Raw genomic sequence first — 17,845 nt, 5'->3', positions numbered from 1 at the left:
GCTGGGTGTCTGATGGGGGTGTGGTACATTGTGTACTGTCAGTGGTGTGCGGTGTGCTGGGTTTCTGATGGGGGTGTGGTACATTGTGTACTGTCAGTGGTGTGCGGTGTGCTGGGTGCCTGATGGGGGTGTGGTACATTGTGTACTGTCAGTGGTGTGTGGTGTGCTGGGTGCCTGATGGGGCTGTGATACATTGTGTACTGTCAGTGGTGTGCCGTGTGCTGGGTGTCTGATGGGGGTGTGGTACATTGTGTACTGTCAGTGGTTTGCGGTGGCTGTGTGTCTGAGGGGTCTGTGGTACATTGTGTACTGTCAGTGGTGTGCGGTGTGCTGGGTGTCTGTTGGGGGTATGGTACATTGTGTACTGTCAGTGGTGTGCGGTGTGCTGGGTGTCTGATGGGGCTGTGCTACATTGTATACTGTCAGTGGTGTGTGGTGCGCTGGGTGTCTGATGGGGGTGTGGTACATTGTGTACTGTCAGTGGTGTGTGGTGTGCTGGGTGCCTGATGGGGGTGTGGTACATTGTGTACAGTCAGTGGTGTGCAGCGTGCTGGGTGTCTGATGGGGGTGTGGTACATTATGTACTGTCAGTGGTGTGCGTTGTGCTGGGTTTCTGATGGGGGTGTGGTACATTGTGTACTGTCAGTGTTGTGCGGTGTGCTGGGTGCCTGATTGGGGTGTGGTACATTGTGTACTGTCAGTGGTCTGTGGCGTGCGGGGTGTCTGATGGGGTTGTGGTACATTGTGTACTGTCAGTGGAGTGCGGTGAGCTGGGTGTCTGATGGGGCTGTGGTACATTGTGTACTGTCAGTGGTGTGCGGTGTGCTGGGTGTCTGATGGGGTTGTGGTACATTGTGTACTGTCAGTGGAGTGCGGAGAGCTGGGTGTCTGATGGGTGTGTGGTACATTGTGTACTGTCAGTGGTGTGCGGTGAGCTGGGTGTCTTATGGGGCTGTGGTACATTGTGTACTGTCAGTGGTGTGCGGTGTGCTGGGTGTCTGATGGGGGTGTGGTACATTGTGTACTGTCAGTGGTGTGCGGTGTGCTGGGTGTCTGATGGGGATGTGGTACATTGTGTACTGTCAGTTGTCTGTGGCGTGCGGGTTGTCTGATGGGGTTGTGGTACATTGTGTACTGTCAGTGGTGTGAGGTGTGCTGTGTGCCTGATGGGGGTGTGGTACATTGTGTACTGTCAGTGGTGTGCGGTGTGCTGGGTGTCTGATGGGGCTGTGGTACATTGTGTACTCTCAGTGGTGTGCGGTGTGCTGGGTGTCTGATGAGGGTACGGTACATTGTGTAATGTCAGTGGTCTGTGGTGTGCGGGGTGTCTGATCGGGTTGTGGTACATTGTGTACTGTCAGTCGTGTGCGGTGTGCTGGGTGCCTGATGAGGGTGTGGTAAATTGTGTACTGTCAGTGGTGTGCGGTGTGCTGGGTATCTGATGGGCCTGTGGTACATTGTGTACTGTCAGTGGTTTGCGGTGTGCTGGGTGTCTGATGGGGGTGCGGTACATTGTGTACTGCCAGTGGTGTGCGGTGTGCTGAGTGCCTGATGGGGGTGTGGTACATTGTGTACTGCCAGTGGTGTGTGGTGTGCTGGGTGCCTGATGGGACTGTGGTACATTGTGTATCATAGATCGTAGATCATAGAATTTACAGTGCAGAAGGAGGCCATTCGGCCCATCGGGTCTGCACCGGCTCTTGGAAAGAGCACCCTACCCAAGGTCAACACCTCCACCCTATCCCAATAACCTAGTAACCCCACCCAACACTAAGAGCACTCTTGAACATTAAGGGCAATTTATCATGGCTAATCCACATAACCTGCACATCTTTGGACTGTGGGAAGAAACCGGAGCACCCGGAGGAAACCCACGCGAACACGGGGAGGATGTGCAGACTCCGCACAGACAGTGACCCAAGCCGGAATCGAACCTGGGACCCTGGAGCTGTGAAGCAATTGTGCTATTCATAATGCTACTGTGCTGGGTTCCTGATGGGGCTGTGAGAGTCGCGGAGCTTACAAAAGAGCGGGAGCTGAGAGTCGCGGAGGTTTGTAAAGAGCGGGACCTGAGAGTCGCGGAGATTTGAAAAGAGCGGGAGCTGATAGTCACGGCGGTTTGAAAAGAGCGGGACCTGAGAGTCGTGGAGGTTTGAAAAGAGCGGGACCTGATAGTCGCGGAGGTTTGAAAAGAGCGGGACCTGAGAGTCGCGGAGGTGTGAAAAGAGCGGGAGCTGAGAGTCGCGGAGGTTTGAAAAGAGCGGGAGCTGAAGTCGCGGAATTTTGAAAAGAGCGGGAGCTGAGAGTCGCAGAGGTTTGAAAAGAGCGGGAGCTGAGAGTCGCGGAGGTTTGAAAAGAGCGGGAGCTGAGAGTCGCGGATGTTTGAAAAGAGAGTGAGCAGAGAGTCGCGGAGGTTTGAAAAGATCGGGAACTGAGAGTCGTGGAGGTTTGAAAAGAGCTGGACCTGAGAGTCGCGGAGGTTTGAAAAGAGCGGGACCTGAGAGCCGCGGAGATTTGAAAAGAGCGGGAGCTGAGAGTCGCGGAGGTTTGAAAGGAGCAGGAGCTGAGAGTCGCGGAGGTTTGAAAAGAGCGGAGGTGAGAGTCGCGGAGGTTTGAAAAGAGCGGGAGCTGAGAGTCGCAGAGGTTTGAAAAGAGCGGGAGCTGAGAGTCGCGGAGGTTTGAAAAGAGCGTAAGCTTAGAGTCACGGAGGTTTGAAAAGAGCGGGAGCTGAGAGTCACGGAGGTTTGAAAAGAGCGGGACCTGAGAGTCGCGGACGTTTGAAAAGAGCGGGAGCTGAGAGTCGCGGAGGTTTGAAAAGAGCGGGAGCTGAGAGTCGCGGAGGTTTGAAAAGAGCTGGAGCTGAGAGTTGCGGATGTTTGAAAAGAGCGGGAGCTGAGAGTCGCGGAGGTTTGCAAAGAGCGGGAGCTGAGAGTCGCGGAGGTTTGCAAAGAGCGGGAGCTGAGAGTCGCGGAGGTTTGAAAAGAGCTGGAGCTCAGAGTCGCGGAAGTTGGAAATGAGCGGGAGCTGAGAGTCGCAGAGGTTCGAAAAGAGCGCGAGCTGAGAGTCGCGGAGGTTTGAAAAGAGCTGGAGCTGAGAGTCGCGGAGGTTTGAAACGAGCGGGACCTGAGAGTCGCGGAGGTTTGAAAAGAGCGGGACCTGATAGTCGCGGAGGTTTGAAAAGAGCGGGACCTGAGAGTCGCGGAGGTGTGAAAAGAGCGGGAGCTGAAGTCGCGGAACTTTGAAAAGAGCGGGAGCTGAGAGTCGCAGAGGTTTGAAAAGAGCGGGAGCTGAGAGTCGCGGAGGTTTGAAAAGAGCGGGAGCTGAGAGTCGCGGATGTTTGAAAAGAGAGTGAGCAGAGAGTCGCGGAGGTTTGAAAAGATCGGGAACTGAGAGTCGTGGAGGTTTGAAAAGAGCTGGACCTGAGAGTCGCGGAGGTTTGAAAAGAGCGGGACCTGAGAGCCGCGGAGATTTGAAAAGAGCGGGAGCTGAGAGTCGCGGAGGTTTGAAAGGAGCAGGAGCTGAGAGTCGCGGAGGTTTGAAAAGAGCGGAGGTGAGAGTCGCGGAGGTTTGAAAAGAGCGGGAGCTGAGAGTCGCAGAGGTTTGAAAAGAGCGGGAGCTGAGAGTCGCGGAGGTTTGAAAAGAGCGTAAGCTTAGAGTCACGGAGGTTTGAAAAGAGCGGAAGCTGAGAGTCACGGAGGTTTGAAAAGAGCGGGACCTGAGAGTCGCGGACGTTTGAAAAGAGCGGGAGCTGAGAGTCGCGGAGGTTTGAAAAGAGCGGGAGCTGAGAGTCGCGGAGGTTTGAAAAGAGCTGGAGCTGAGAGTTGCGGATGTTTGAAAAGAGCGGGAGCTGAGAGTCGCGGAGGTTTGCAAAGAGCGGGAGCTGAGAGTCGCGGAGGTTTGCAAAGAGCGGGAGCTGAGAGTCGCGGAGGTTTGAAAAGAGCTGGAGCTCAGAGTCGCGGAAGTTGGAAATGAGCGGGAGCTGAGAGTCGCAGAGGTTCGAAAAGAGCGCGAGCTGAGAGTCGCGGAGGTTTGAAAAGAGCTGGAGCTGAGAGTCGCGGAGGTTTGAAACGAGCGGGAGCTGAGAGTCGCGGAAGTTTGAAAAGAGGGGGAGCTGAGAGTCGCGGAGGTTTGAAAAGAGCGGGAGGTGAGAGTTGCGGAGGTTTGAAAAGAGCGGGACCTGAGAGTCGCGGAGGTTTGAAGAGAGCGGGAGCTGAGAGTCGCGGAGGTTTGAAAAGAGCGGGAGCTGAGCGTCGCGGAGTTTTGAAAAGAGCGGGAGCTGAGAGTCGCGGAGGTTTGAAAAGAGCGGGAGCTGAGAGTCGCGGAGGTTTGAAAAGAGCGAGAGCTGAGAGTTGCGGAGGTTTGAAAAGAGCGGGAGCTAAGATTCGCAGAGGTTTGAAAATAGCGGGAGCTGAGAGCCGCGGAGTTTTGAAAAGAGCGGGAGCTGAAAGTCGCGGAGGTTTGAAAAGAGCGGGAGCTTAGAGCCGCGGAGGTTTGAAAAGAGCGGGAGCTGAGAGTCGCGCATGTTTGAAATGAGCGGGAGCTGAGAGTCGCGGAGGTTTGCAAAGAGCGGGAGCTGAGAGTCGCGGAGGATTGAAAAGAGCGGGAGCTGAGAGTCGCCGAGGTTTGAAAAGAGCGGGAGCTGAGAGTCGCGGAGGTTTGAAAAGAGCGGGAGCTGAGAGTCGCGGAGGTTTGAAAAGAGCTGGAGATAAGAGTCACGGAGGTTTGAAAAGAGCGGGAGCTGAGAGTCGCGGAGGTTTGAAAAGAGCGGGAGCTGAGAGTTGCGGAGGTTTGAAAAGAGCGGGAGCTAAGAGTCGCAGAGGTTTGAAAAGAGCGGGAGCTGAGAGCCGCGGAGGTTTGAAAATAGCGGGAGCTTAGAGTCGCGGAGGTTTGAAAAGAGCGGGAGCAGAGAGTCCCGCATGTCTGAAAAGAGCGGGAGGTGAGAGTCGCGGAGGTTTGCAAAGAGCGGGAGCTGAGAGTTGCGGAGGAATGAAAAGAGCCGGAGCTGAGAGTCGCCGAGGTTTGAAAAGAGCGGGAGCTGAGAGTCGCGGAGGTTTGAAAAGAGCGGGAGCTGAGAGTCGCGGAGGTTTGAAAAGAGCGGGAGCTAAGAGTCGCGGAGGTTTGAAAAGAGCGGGAGCTGAGAGTCGCGGAGGTTTGAAAAGAGCGGGAGCTGAGAGTCGCGGAGGTTTGAAATGAGCGGGAGCTGAGAGTCGCGGAGGTTTGAAAAGAGCGGGTGCTGAGAGTCGGGGAGGTTATGAAAAGACCGGGAGCTAAGAGTCGCGGAGGTTTGAAAAGAGCGGGAGCTGAGAGTCGCGGAGGTTTGAAAACAGTGGGAGCTGAGAGTCGCGGAGGTTTGAAAAGAGCGGGAGCTGAGAGTCGCGGAGGTTTGAAAAGAGCGGGAGCTGGGAGTCGCGGAGGTTTGAAAAGAGCGGGAGCTGAGAGTCGCGGAGGTTTGAAAAGAGCGGGAGCTGAGAGTCGCGGAGTTTTGAAAAGAGCGGGAGCTGAGAGTCGCGGAGGTTTGAAAAGAGCGGGACCTGAGAGTCCCGGAGGTTTGAAAAGAGCGGGAGCTGAGAGTCGCGGAGGTTTGAAAAGAGCGGGAGCTGAGGCTCGCGGAGGTTTGAAAAGAGCAGGACCTGAGAGTCGCGGAGGTTTGAAAAGAGCGGGAGCTGAGAGTCGCGGAGGTTTGAAAAGAGCGGGAGCTGAGCGTCGCGGAGGTTTGAAAAGAGCGGGAGCTGAGAGTCGCGGAGGTTTGAAAAGAGCGGGAGCTGAGAGTCGCGGAGGTTTGCAAAGAGCGGGAGCTGAGAGTCGCGGAGGTTTGAAAAGAGCAGGACCTGAGAGTCGCGGAGGTTTGAATTGAGGGGGAGCTGAGAGTCGCGGAGGTTTGAAATGAGTGGGAGCTGAGAGTCGCGGAGGTTTGAAAAGAGCGGGAGATGAGAGTCGCGGAGGTTTGAAAAGAGCGGGAGCTGAGAGTCGCGGAGGTTTGAAAAGAGTGAGAGCTGAGAGTTGCGGAGGTTTGAAAAGAGCGGGAGCTAAGATTCGCAGAGGTTTGAAAAGAGCGGGAGCTGAGAGCCGCGGAGTTTTGAAAAGAGCGGGAGATGAGAGTCGCGGAGGTTTGAAAAGAGCGGGAGCTTAGAGTCGCGGAGGTTTGAAAAGAGCGGGAGCTGAGAGTCGCGCATGTTTGAAATGAGCGGGAGCTGAGAGTCGCGGAGGTTTGCAAAGAGCGGGAGCTGAGAGTCGCGGAGGATTGAAAAGAGCGGGAGCTGAGAGTCGCCGAGGTTTGAAAAGAGCGGGAGCTGAGAGTCGCGGAGGTTTGAAAAGAGCGGGAGCTGAGAGTCGCGGAGGTTTGAAAAGAGCTGGAGCTAAGAGTCACGGAGGTTTGAAAAGAGCGGGAGCTGAGAGTCGCGGAGGTTTGAAAAGAGCGGGAGCTGAGAGTCGCGGAGGATTGAAATGAGCGGGAGCTGAGAGTTGCGGAGGTTTGAAAAGAGCGGGAGCTAAGAGTCGCAGAGGTTTGAAAAGAGCGGGAGCTGAGAGCCACGGAGGTTTGAAAATAGCGGGAGAAGAGAGTCGCGGAGGTTTGAAAAGTGCGGGAGCTTAGAGTCGCGGAGGTTTGAAAAGAGCGGGAGCTGAGAGTCGCGGAGGATTGAAAAGAGCCGGAGCTGAGAGTCGCCGAGGTTTGAAAAGAGCGGGAGCTGAGAGTCGCGGAGGTTTGAAAAGAGCGGGAGCTGAGAGTCGCGGAGGTTTGAAAAGAGCGGGAGCTAAGAGTCGCGGAGGTTTGAAAAGAGCGGGAGCTGAGAGTCGCGGAGGTTTGAAAAGAGCGGGAGCTGAGAGTCGCGGAGGTTTGAAATGAGCGGGAGCTGAAAGTCGCGGAGGTTTGAAAAGAGCGGGTGCTGAGAGTCGGGGAGGTTATGAAAAGACCGGGAGCTAAGAGTCGCGGAGGTTTGAAAAGAGCGGGAGCTGAGAGTCGCGGAGGTTTGAAAAGAGCGGGAGCTGAGAGTCGCGGAGGTTTGAAAAGAGCGGGAGCTGAGAGTGCGGAGGTTTGAAAAGAGCGGGAGCTGAGAGTCGCGGAGGTTTGAAATGAGCGGGAGCTGAGAGCCGCGGAGGTTTGAAAGGAGCAGGAGCTGAGAGTCGCGGAGGTTTGAAAAGAGCGGAGGTGAGAGTCGCGGAGGTTTGAAAAGAGCGGGAGCTGAGAGTCGCAGAGGTTTGAAAAGAGCGGGAGCTGAGAGTCGCGGAGGTTTGAAAAGAGCGTAATCTTAGAGTCACGGAGGTTTGAAAAGAGCGGGAGCTGAGAGTCACGGAGGTTTGAAAAGAGCGGGACCTGAGAGTCGCGGACGTTTGAAAAGAGCGGGAGCTGAGAGTCGCGGAGGTTTGAAAAGAGCGGGAGCTGAGAGTCGCGGAGGTTTGAAAAGAGCTGGAGCTGAGAGTTGCGGATGTTTGAAAAGAGCGGGAGCTGAGAGTCGCGGAGGTTTGCAAAGAGCGGGAGCTGAGAGTCGCGGAGGTTTGCAAAGAGCGGGAGCTGAGAGTCGCGGAGGTTTGAAAAGAGCTGGAGCTCAGAGTCGCGGAAGTTGGAAATGAGCGGGAGCTGAGAGTCGCAGAGGTTCGAAAAGAGCGCGAGCTGAGAGTCGCGGAGGTTTGAAAAGAGCTGGAGCTGAGAGTCGCGGAGGTTTGAAACGAGCGGGAGCTGAGAGTCGCGGAAGTTTGAAAAGAGGGGGAGCTGAGAGTCGCGGAGGTTTGAAAAGAGCGGGAGGTGAGAGTCGCGGAGGTTTGAAAAGAGCGGGACCTGAGAGTCGCGGAGGTTTGAAGAGAGCGGGAGCTGAGAGTCGCGGAGGTTTGAAAAGAGCGGGAGCTGAGCGTCGCGGAGTTTTGAAAAGAGCGGGAGCTGAGAGTCGCGGAGGTTTGAAAAGAGCGGGAGCTGAGAGTCGCGGAGGTTTGAAAAGAGCGAGAGCTGAGAGTTGCGGAGGTTTGAAAAGAGCGGGAGCTAAGATTCGCAGAGGTTTGAAAAGAGCGGGAGCTGAGAGCCGCGGAGTTTTGAAAAGAGCGGGAGCTGAAAGTCGCGGAGGTTTGAAAAGAGCGGGAGCTTAGAGTAGCGGAGGTTTGAAAAGAGCGGGAGCTGAGAGTCGCGCATGTTTGAAATGAGCGGGAGCTGAGAGTCGCGGAGGTTTGCAAAGAGCGGGAGCAGAGAGTCGCGGAGGATTGAAAAGAGCGGGAGCTGAGAGTCGCCGAGGTTTGAAAAGAGCGGGAGCTGAGAGTCGCGGAGGTTTGAAAAGAGCGGGAGCTGAGAGTCGCGGAGGTTTGAAAAGAGCTGGAGATAAGAGTCACGGAGGTTTGAAAAGAGCGGGAGCTGAGAGTCGCGGAGGTTTGAAAAGAGCGGGAGCTGAGAGTCGCGGAGGATTGAAATGAGCGGGAGCTGAGAGTTGCGGAGGTTTGAAAAGAGCGGGAGCTAAGAGTCGCAGAGGTTTGAAAAGAGCGGGAGCTGAGAGCCGCGGAGGTTTGAAAATAGCGGGAGAAGAGAGTCGCGGAGGTTTGAAAAGAGCGGGAGCTTAGAGTCGCGGAGGTTTGAAAAGAGCGGGAGCTGAGAGTCGCGCATGTCTGAAAAGAGCGGGAGGTGAGAGTCGCGGAGGTTTGCAAAGAGCGGGAGCTGAGAGTCGCGGAGGATTGAAAAGAGCCGGAGCTGAGAGTCGCCGAGGTTTGAAAAGAGCGGGAGCTGAGAGTCGCGGAGGTTTGAAAAGAGCGGGAGCTGAGAGTCGCGGAGGTTTGAAAAGAGCGGGAGCTAAGAGTCGCGGAGGTTTGAAAAGAGCGGGAGCTGAGAGTCGCGGAGGTTTGAAAAGAGCGGGAGCTGAGAGTCGCGGAGGTTTGAAATGAGTGGGAGCTGAGAGTCGCGGAGGTTTGAAAAGAGCGGGTGCTGAGAGTCGGGGAGGTTATGAAAAGACCGGGAGCTAAGAGTCGCGGAGGTTTGAAAAGAGCGGGAGCTGAGAGTCGCGGAGGTTTGAAAACAGTGGGAGCTGAGAGTCGCGGAGGTTTGAAAAGAGCGGGAGCTGAGAGTCGCGGAGGTTTGAAAAGAGCGGGAGCTGGGAGTCGCGGAGGTTTGAAAAGAGCGGAGGTGAGAGTCGCGGAGGTTTGAAAAGAGCGGGAGCTGAGAGTCGCAGAGGTTTGAAAAGAGCGGGAGCTGAGAGTCGCGGAGGTTTGAAAAGAGCGTAATCTTAGAGTCACGGAGGTTTGAAAAGAGCGGGAGCTGAGAGTCACGGAGGTTTGAAAAGAGCGGGACCTGAGAGTCGCGGACGTTTGAAAAGAGCGGGAGCTGAGAGTCGCGGAGGTTTGAAAAGAGCGGGAGCTGAGAGTCGCGGAGGTTTGAAAAGAGCTGGAGCTGAGAGTTGCGGATGTTTGAAAAGAGCGGGAGCTGAGAGTCGCGGAGGTTTGCAAAGAGCGGGAGCTGAGAGTCGCGGAGGTTTGCAAAGAGCGGGAGCTGAGAGTCGCGGAGGTTTGAAAAGAGCTGGAGCTCAGAGTCGCGGAAGTTGGAAATGAGCGGGAGCTGAGAGTCGCAGAGGTTCGAAAAGAGCGCGAGCTGAGAGTCGCGGAGGTTTGAAAAGAGCTGGAGCTGAGAGTCGCGGAGGTTTGAAACGAGCGGGAGCTGAGAGTCGCGGAAGTTTGAAAAGAGGGGGAGCTGAGAGTCGCGGAGGTTTGAAAAGAGCGGGAGGTGAGAGTCGCGGAGGTTTGAAAAGAGCGGGACCTGAGAGTCGCGGAGGTTTGAAGAGAGCGGGAGCTGAGAGTCGCGGAGGTTTGAAAAGAGCGGGAGCTGAGCGTCGCGGAGTTTTGAAAAGAGCGGGAGCTGAGAGTCGCGGAGGTTTGAAAAGAGCGGGAGCTGAGAGTCGCGGAGGTTTGAAAAGAGCGAGAGCTGAGAGTTGCGGAGGTTTGAAAAGAGCGGGAGCTAAGATTCGCAGAGGTTTGAAAAGAGCGGGAGCTGAGAGCCGCGGAGTTTTGAAAAGAGCGGGAGCTGAAAGTCGCGGAGGTTTGAAAAGAGCGGGAGCTTAGAGTAGCGGAGGTTTGAAAAGAGCGGGAGCTGAGAGTCGCGCATGTTTGAAATGAGCGGGAGCTGAGAGTCGCGGAGGTTTGCAAAGAGCGGGAGCAGAGAGTCGCGGAGGATTGAAAAGAGCGGGAGCTGAGAGTCGCCGAGGTTTGAAAAGAGCGGGAGCTGAGAGTCGCGGAGGTTTGAAAAGAGCGGGAGCTGAGAGTCGCGGAGGTTTGAAAAGAGCTGGAGATAAGAGTCACGGAGGTTTGAAAAGAGCGGGAGCTGAGAGTCGCGGAGGTTTGAAAAGAGCGGGAGCTGAGAGTCGCGGAGGATTGAAATGAGCGGGAGCTGAGAGTTGCGGAGGTTTGAAAAGAGCGGGAGCTAAGAGTCGCAGAGGTTTGAAAAGAGCGGGAGCTGAGAGCCGCGGAGGTTTGAAAATAGCGGGAGAAGAGAGTCGCGGAGGTTTGAAAAGAGCGGGAGCTTAGAGTCGCGGAGGTTTGAAAAGAGCGGGAGCTGAGAGTCGCGCATGTCTGAAAAGAGCGGGAGGTGAGAGTCGCGGAGGTTTGCAAAGAGCGGGAGCTGAGAGTCGCGGAGGATTGAAAAGAGCCGGAGCTGAGAGTCGCCGAGGTTTGAAAAGAGCGGGAGCTGAGAGTCGCGGAGGTTTGAAAAGAGCGGGAGCTGAGAGTCGCGGAGGTTTGAAAAGAGCGGGAGCTAAGAGTCGCGGAGGTTTGAAAAGAGCGGGAGCTGAGAGTCGCGGAGGTTTGAAAAGAGCGGGAGCTGAGAGTCGCGGAGGTTTGAAAAGAGCGGGAGCTGGGAGTCGCGGAGGTTTGAAAAGAGCGGGAGCTGAGAGTCGCGGAGGTTTGAAAAGAGCGGGAGCTGAGAGTCGCGGAGTTTTGAAAAGAGCGGGAGCTGAGAGTCGCGGAGGTTTGAAAAGAGCGGGACCTGAGAGTCCCGGAGGTTTGAAAAGAGCGGGAGCTGAGAGTCGCGGAGGTTTGAAAAGAGCGGGAGCTGAGGCTCGCGGAGGTTTGAAAAGAGCAGGACCTGAGAGTCGCGGAGGTTTGAAAAGAGCGGGAGCTGAGAGTCGCGGAGGTTTGAAAAGAGCGGGAGCTGAGCGTCGCGGAGGTTTGAAAAGAGCGGGAGCTGAGAGTCGCGGAGGTTTGAAAAGAGCGGGAGCTGAGAGTCGCGGAGGTTTGCAAAGAGCGGGAGCTGAGAGTCGCGGAGGTTTGAAAAGAGCAGGACCTGAGAGTCGCGGAGGTTTGAATTCAGGGGGAGCTGAGAGTCGCGGAGGTTTGAAGCGAGTGGGAGCTGAGAGTCGCGGAGGTTTGAAAAGAGCGGGAGATGAGAGTCGCGGAGGTTTGAAAAGAGCGGGAGCTGAGAGTCGCGTAGGTTTGAAAAGAGCGAGAGCTGAGAGTTGCGGAGGTTTGAAAAGAGCGGGAGCTAAGATTCGCAGAGGTTTGAAAAGAGCGGGAGCTGAGAGCCGCGGAGTTTTGAAAAGAGCGGGAGATGAGAGTCGCGGAGGTTTGAAAAGTGCGGGAGCTTAGAGTCGCGGAGGTTTGAAAAGAGCGGGAGCTGAGAGTCGCGCATGTTTGAAATGAGCGGGAGCTGAGAGTCGCGGAGGTTTGCAAAGAGCGGGAGCTGAGAGTCGCGGAGGATTGAAAAGAGCGGGAGCTGAGAGTCGCCGAGGTTTGAAAAGAGCGGGAGCTGAGAGTCGCGGAGGTTTGAAAAGAGCGGGAGCTGAGAGTCGCGGAGGTTTGAAAAGAGCTGGAGCTAAGAGTCACGGAGGTTTGAAAAGAGCGGGAGCTGAGAGTCGCGGAGGTTTGAAAAGAGCGGGAGCTGAGAGTCGCGGAGGATTGAAATGAGCGGGAGCTGAGAGTTGCGGAGGTTTGAAAAGAGCGGGAGCTAAGAGTCGCAGAGGTTTGAAAAGAGCGGGAGCTGAGAGCCGCGGAGGTTTGAAAATAGCGGGAGAAGAGAGTCGCGGAGGTTTGAAAAGTGCGGGAGCTTAGAGTCGCGGAGGTTTGAAAAGAGCGGGAGCTGAGAGTCGCGCATGTCTGAAAAGAGCGGGAGGTGAGAGTCGCGGAGGTTTGCAAAGAGCGGGAGCTGAGAGTCGCGGAGGTTTGAAAAGAGCCGGAGCTGAGAGTCGCCGAGGTTTGAAAAGAGCGGGAGCTGAGAGTCGCGGAGGTTTGAAAAGAGCGGGAGCTGAGAGTCGCGGAGGTTTGAAAAGAGCGGGAGCTAAGAGTCGCGGAGGTTTGAAAAGTGCGGGAGCTGAGAGTCGCGGAGGTTTGAAAAGAGCGGGAGCTGAGAGTCGCGGAGGTTATGAAAAGACCGGGAGCTAAGAGTCGCGGAGGTTTGAAAAGAGCGGGAGCTGAGAGTCGCGGAGGTTTGAAAAGAGCGGGAGCTGAGAGTCGCGGAGGTTTGAAAAGAGCGGGAGCTGAGAGTGCGGAGGTTTGAAAAGAGCGGGAGCTGAGAGTCGCGGAGGTTTGAAATGAGCGGGAGCTGAGAGTCGCGGAGGTTTGAAAAGAGCGGGTGCTGAGAGTCGGGGAGGTTATGAAAAGACCGGGAGCTAACAGTCGCGGAGGTTTGAAAAGAGCGGGAGCTGAGAGTCGCGGAGGTTTGAAAACAGCGGGAGCTGAGAGTCGCGGAGGTTTGAAAAGAGCGGGAGCTGAGAGTCGCGGAGGTTTGAAAAGAGCGGAAGCTGAAAGTCGCGGAGTTTTGAAAAGAGCGGGAGCTGAGAGTCGCGGAGGTTTGAAAAGAGCGGGACCTGAGAGTCCCGGAGGTTTGAAAAGAGCGGGAGCTGAGAGTCGCGGACGTTTGAAAAGAGCGAGAGCTGAGAGTTGCGGAGGTTTGAAAAGAGCGGGAGCTAAGATTCGCAGAGGTTTGAAAAGAGCGGGAGCTGAGAGCCGCGGAGTTTTGAAAAGAGCGGGAGATGAGAGTCGCGGAGGTTTGAAAAGATCGGGAGCTGAGAGTCGCGCATGTTTGAAATGAGCGGGAGCTGAGAGTCGCGGAGGTTTGCAAAGAGCGGGAGCTGAGACTCGCGGAGGATTGAAAAGAGCGGGAGCTGAGAGTCGCCGAGGTTTGAAAAGAGCGGGAGCTGAGAGTCGCGAAGTTTTGAAAAGAGCGGGAGCTGAGAGTCGCGGAGGTTTGAAAAGAGCTGGAGCTAAGAGTCACGGAGGTTTGAAAAGAGCGGGAGCTGAGAGTCGCGCATGTTTGAAATGAGCGGGAGCTGAGAGTCGCGGAGGTTTGCAAAGAGCGGGAGCAGAGAGTCGCGGAGGATTGAAAAGAGCGGGAGCTGAGAGTCGCCGAGGTTTGAAAAGAGCGGGAGCTGAGAGTTGCGGAGGTTTGAAAAGAGCGGGAGCTGAGAGTCGCGGAGGTTTGAAAAGAGCTGGAGATAAGAGTCACGGAGGTTTGAAAAGAGCGGGAGCTGAGAGTCGCGGAGGTTTGAAAAGAGCGGGAGCTGAGAGTCGCGGAGGATTGAAATGAGCGGGAGCTGAGAGTTGCGGAGGTTTGAAAAGAGCGGGAGCTAAGAGTCGCAGAGGTTTGAAAAGAGCGGGAGCTGAGAGCCGCGGAGGTTTGAAAATAGCGGGAGAAGAGAGTCGCGGAGGTTTGAAAAGAGCGGGAGCTTAGAGTCGCGGAGGTTTGAAAAGAGCGGGAGCTGAGAGTCGCGCATGTCTGAAAAGAGCGGGAGGTGAGAGTCGCGGAGGTTTGCAAAGAGCGGGAGCTGAGAGTCGCGGAGGATTGAAAAGAGCCGGAGCTGAGAGTCGCCGAGGTTTGAAAAGAGCGGGAGCTGAGAGTCGCGGAGGTTTGAAAAGAGCGGGAGCTGAGAGTCGCGGAGGTTTGAAAAGAGCGGGAGCTAAGAGTCGCGGAGGTTTGAAAAGAGCGGGAGCTGAGAGTCGCGGAGGTTTGAAAAGAGCGGGAGCTGAGAGTCGCGGAGGTTTGAAATGAGTGGGAGCTGAGAGTCGCGGAGGTTTGAAAAGAGCGGGTGCTGAGAGTCGGGGAGGTTATGAAAAGACCGGGAGCTAAGAGTCGCGGAGGTTTGAAAAGAGCGGGAGCTGAGAGTCGCGGAGGTTTGAAAACAGTGGGAGCTGAGAGTCGCGGAGGTTTGAAAAGAGCGGGAGCTGAGAGTCGCGGAGGTTTGAAAAGAGCGGGAGCTGGGAGTCGCGGAGGTTTGAAAAGAGCGGAGGTGAGAGTCGCGGAGGTTTGAAAAGAGCGGGAGCTGAGAGTCGCAGAGGTTTGAAAAGAGCGGGAGCTGAGAGTCGCGGAGGTTTGAAAAGAGCGTAATCTTAGAGTCACGGAGGTTTGAAAAGAGCGGGAGCTGAGAGTCACGGAGGTTTGAAAAGAGCGGGACCTGAGAGTCGCGGACGTTTGAAAAGAGCGGGAGCTGAGAGTCGCGGAGGTTTGAAAAGAGCGGGAGCTGAGAGTCGCGGAGGTTTGAAAAGAGCTGGAGCTGAGAGTTGCGGATGTTTGAAAAGAGCGGGAGCTGAGAGTCGCGGAGGTTTGCAAAGAGCGGGAGCTGAGAGTCGCGGAGGTTTGCAAAGAGCGGGAGCTGAGAGTCGCGGAGGTTTGAAAAGAGCTGGAGCTCAGAGTCGCGGAAGTTGGAAATGAGCGGGAGCTGAGAGTCGCAGAGGTTCGAAAAGAGCGCGAGCTGAGAGTCGCGGAGGTTTGAAAAGAGCTGGAGCTGAGAGTCGCGGAGGTTTGAAACGAGCGGGAGCTGAGAGTCGCGGAAGTTTGAAAAGAGGGGGAGCTGAGAGTCGCGGAGGTTTGAAAAGAGCGGGAGGTGAGAGTCGCGGAGGTTTGAAAAGAGCGGGACCTGAGAGTCGCGGAGGTTTGAAGAGAGCGGGAGCTGAGAGTCGCGGAGGTTTGAAAAGAGCGGGAGCTGAGCGTCGCGGAGTTTTGAAAAGAGCGGGAGCTGAGAGTCGCGGAGGTTTGAAAAGAGCGGGAGCTGAGAGTCGCGGAGGTTTGAAAAGAGCGAGAGCTGAGAGTTGCGGAGGTTTGAAAAGAGCGGGAGCTAAGATTCGCAGAGGTTTGAAAAGAGCGGGAGCTGAGAGCCGCGGAGTTTTGAAAAGAGCGGGAGCTGAAAGTCGCGGAGGTTTGAAAAGAGCGGGAGCTTAGAGTAGCGGAGGTTTGAAAAGAGCGGGAGCTGAGAGTCGCGCATGTTTGAAATGAGCGGGAGCTGAGAGTCGCGGAGGTTTGCAAAGAGCGGGAGCAGAGAGTCGCGGAGGATTGAAAAGAGCGGGAGCTGAGAGTCGCCGAGGTTTGAAAAGAGCGGGAGCTGAGAGTCGCGGAGGTTTGAAAAGAGCGGGAGCTGAGAGTCGCGGAGGTTTGAAAAGAGCTGGAGATAAGAGTCACGGAGGTTTGAAAAGAGCGGGAGCTGAGAGTCGCGGAGGTTTGAAAAGAGCGGGAGCTGAGAGTCGCGGAGGATTGAAATGAGCGGGAGCTGAGAGTTGCGGAGGTTTGAAAAGAGCGGGAGCTAAGAGTCGCAGAGGTTTGAAAAGAGCGGGAGCTGAGAGCCGCGGAGGTTTGAAAATAGCGGGAGAAGAGAGTCGCGGAGGTTTGAAAAGAGCGGGAGCTTAGAGTCGCGGAGGTTTGAAAAGAGCGGGAGCTGAGAGTCGCGCATGTCTGAAAAGAGCGGGAGGTGAGAGTCGCGGAGGTTTGCAAAGAGCGGGAGCTGAGAGTCGCGGAGGATTGAAAAGAGCCGGAGCTGAGAGTCGCCGAGGTTTGAAAAGAGCGGGAGCTGAGAGTCGCGGAGGTTTGAAAAGAGCGGGAGCTGAGAGTCGCGGAGGTTTGAAAAGAGCGGGAGCTAAGAGTCGCGGAGGTTTGAAAAGAGCGGGAGCTGAGAGTCGCGGAGGTTTGAAAAGAGCGGGAGCTGAGAGTCGCGGAGGTTTGAAAAGAGCGGGAGCTGGGAGTCGCGGAGGTTTGAAAAGAGCGGGAGCTGAGAGTCGCGGAGGTTTGAAAAGAGCGGGAGCTGAGAGTCGCGGAGTTTTGAAAAGAGCGGGAGCTGAGAGTCGCGGAGGTTTGAAAAGAGCGGGACCTGAGAGTCCCGGAGGTTTGAAAAGAGCGGGAGCTGAGAGTCGCGGAGGTTTGAAAAGAGCGGGAGCTGAGGCTCGCGGAGGTTTGAAAAGAGCAGGACCTGAGAGTCGCGGAGGTTTGAAAAGAGCGGGAGCTGAGAGTCGCGGAGGTTTGAAAAGAGCGGGAGCTGAGCGTCGCGGAGGTTTGAAAAGAGCGGGAGCTGAGAGTCGCGGAGGTTTGAAAAGAGCGGGAGCTGAGAGTCGCGGAGGTTTGCAAAGAGCGGGAGCTGAGAGTCGCGGAGGTTTGAAAAGAGCAGGACCTGAGAGTCGCGGAGGTTTGAATTCAGGGGGAGCTGAGAGTCGCGGAGGTTTGAAGCGAGTGGGAGCTGAGAGTCGCGGAGGTTTGAAAAGAGCGGGAGATGAGAGTCGCGGAGGTTTGAAAAGAGCGGGAGCTGAGAGTCGCGTAGGTTTGAAAAGAGCGAGAGCTGAGAGTTGCGGAGGTTTGAAAAGAGCGGGAGCTAAGATTCGCAGAGGTTTGAAAAGAGCGGGAGCTGAGAGCCGCGGAGTTTTGAAAAGAGCGGGAGATGAGAGTCGCGGAGGTTTGAAAAGTGCGGGAGCTTAGAGTCGCGGAGGTTTGAAAAGAGCGGGAGCTGAGAGTCGCGCATGTTTGAAATGAGCGGGAGCTGAGAGTCGCGGAGGTTTGCAAAGAGCGGGAGCTGAGAGTCGCGGAGGATTGAAAAGAGCGGGAGCTGAGAGTCGCCGAGGTTTGAAAAGAGCGGGAGCTGAGAGTCGCGGAGGTTTGAAAAGAGCGGGAGCTGAGAGTCGCGGAGGTTTGAAAAGAGCTGGAGCTAAGAGTCACGGAGGTTTGAAAAGAGCGGGAGCTGAGAGTCGCGGAGGTTTGAAAAGAGCGGGAGCTGAGAGTCGCGGAGGATTGAAATGAGCGGGAGCTGAGAGTTGCGGAGGTTTGAAAAGAGCGGGAGCTAAGAGTCGCAGAGGTTTGAAAAGAGCGGGAGCTGAGAGCCGCGGAGGTTTGAAAATAGCGGGAGAAGAGAGTCGCGGAGGTTTGAAAAGTGCGGGAGCTTAGAGTCGCGGAGGTTTGAAAAGAGCGGGAGCTGAGAGTCGCGCATGTCTGAAAAGAGCGGGAGGTGAGAGTCGCGGAGGTTTGCAAAGAGCGGGAGCTGAGAGTCGCGGAGGTTTGAAAAGAGCCGGAGCTGAGAGTCGCCGAGGTTTGAAAAGAGCGGGAGCTGAGAGTCGCGGAGGTTTGAAAAGAGCGGGAGCTGAGAGTCGCGGAGGTTTGAAAAGAGCGGGAGCTAAGAGTCGCGGAGGTTTGAAAAGTGCGGGAGCTGAGAGTCGCGGAGGTTTGAAAAGAGCGGGAGCTGAGAGTCGCGGAGGTTATGAAAAGACCGGGAGCTAAGAGTCGCGGAGGTTTGAAAAGAGCGGGAGCTGAGAGTCGCGGAGGTTTGAAAAGAGCGGGAGCTGAGAGTCGCGGAGGTTTGAAAAGAGCGGGAGCTGAGAGTGCGGAGGTTTGAAAAGAGCGGGAGCTGAGAGTCGCGGAGGTTTGAAATGAGCGGGAGCTGAGAGTCGCGGAGGTTTGAAAAGAGCGGGTGCTGAGAGTCGGGGAGGTTATGAAAAGACCGGGAGCTAACAGTCGCGGAGGTTTGAAAAGAGCGGGAGCTGAGAGTCGCGGAGGTTTGAAAACAGCGGGAGCTGAGAGTCGCGGAGGTTTGAAAAGAGCGGGAGCTGAGAGTCGCGGAGGTTTGAAAAGAGCGGAAGCTGAAAGTCGCGGAGTTTTGAAAAGAGCGGGAGCTGAGAGTCGCGGAGGTTTGAAAAGAGCGGGACCTGA

Source organism: Scyliorhinus torazame, chromosome 5 (genome assembly GCF_047496885.1).
Source record: "Scyliorhinus torazame isolate Kashiwa2021f chromosome 5, sScyTor2.1, whole genome shotgun sequence".
Lineage (NCBI taxonomy): Eukaryota > Metazoa > Chordata > Chondrichthyes > Carcharhiniformes > Scyliorhinidae > Scyliorhinus > Scyliorhinus torazame.
This window is presented reverse-complemented; position numbering follows the sequence as displayed.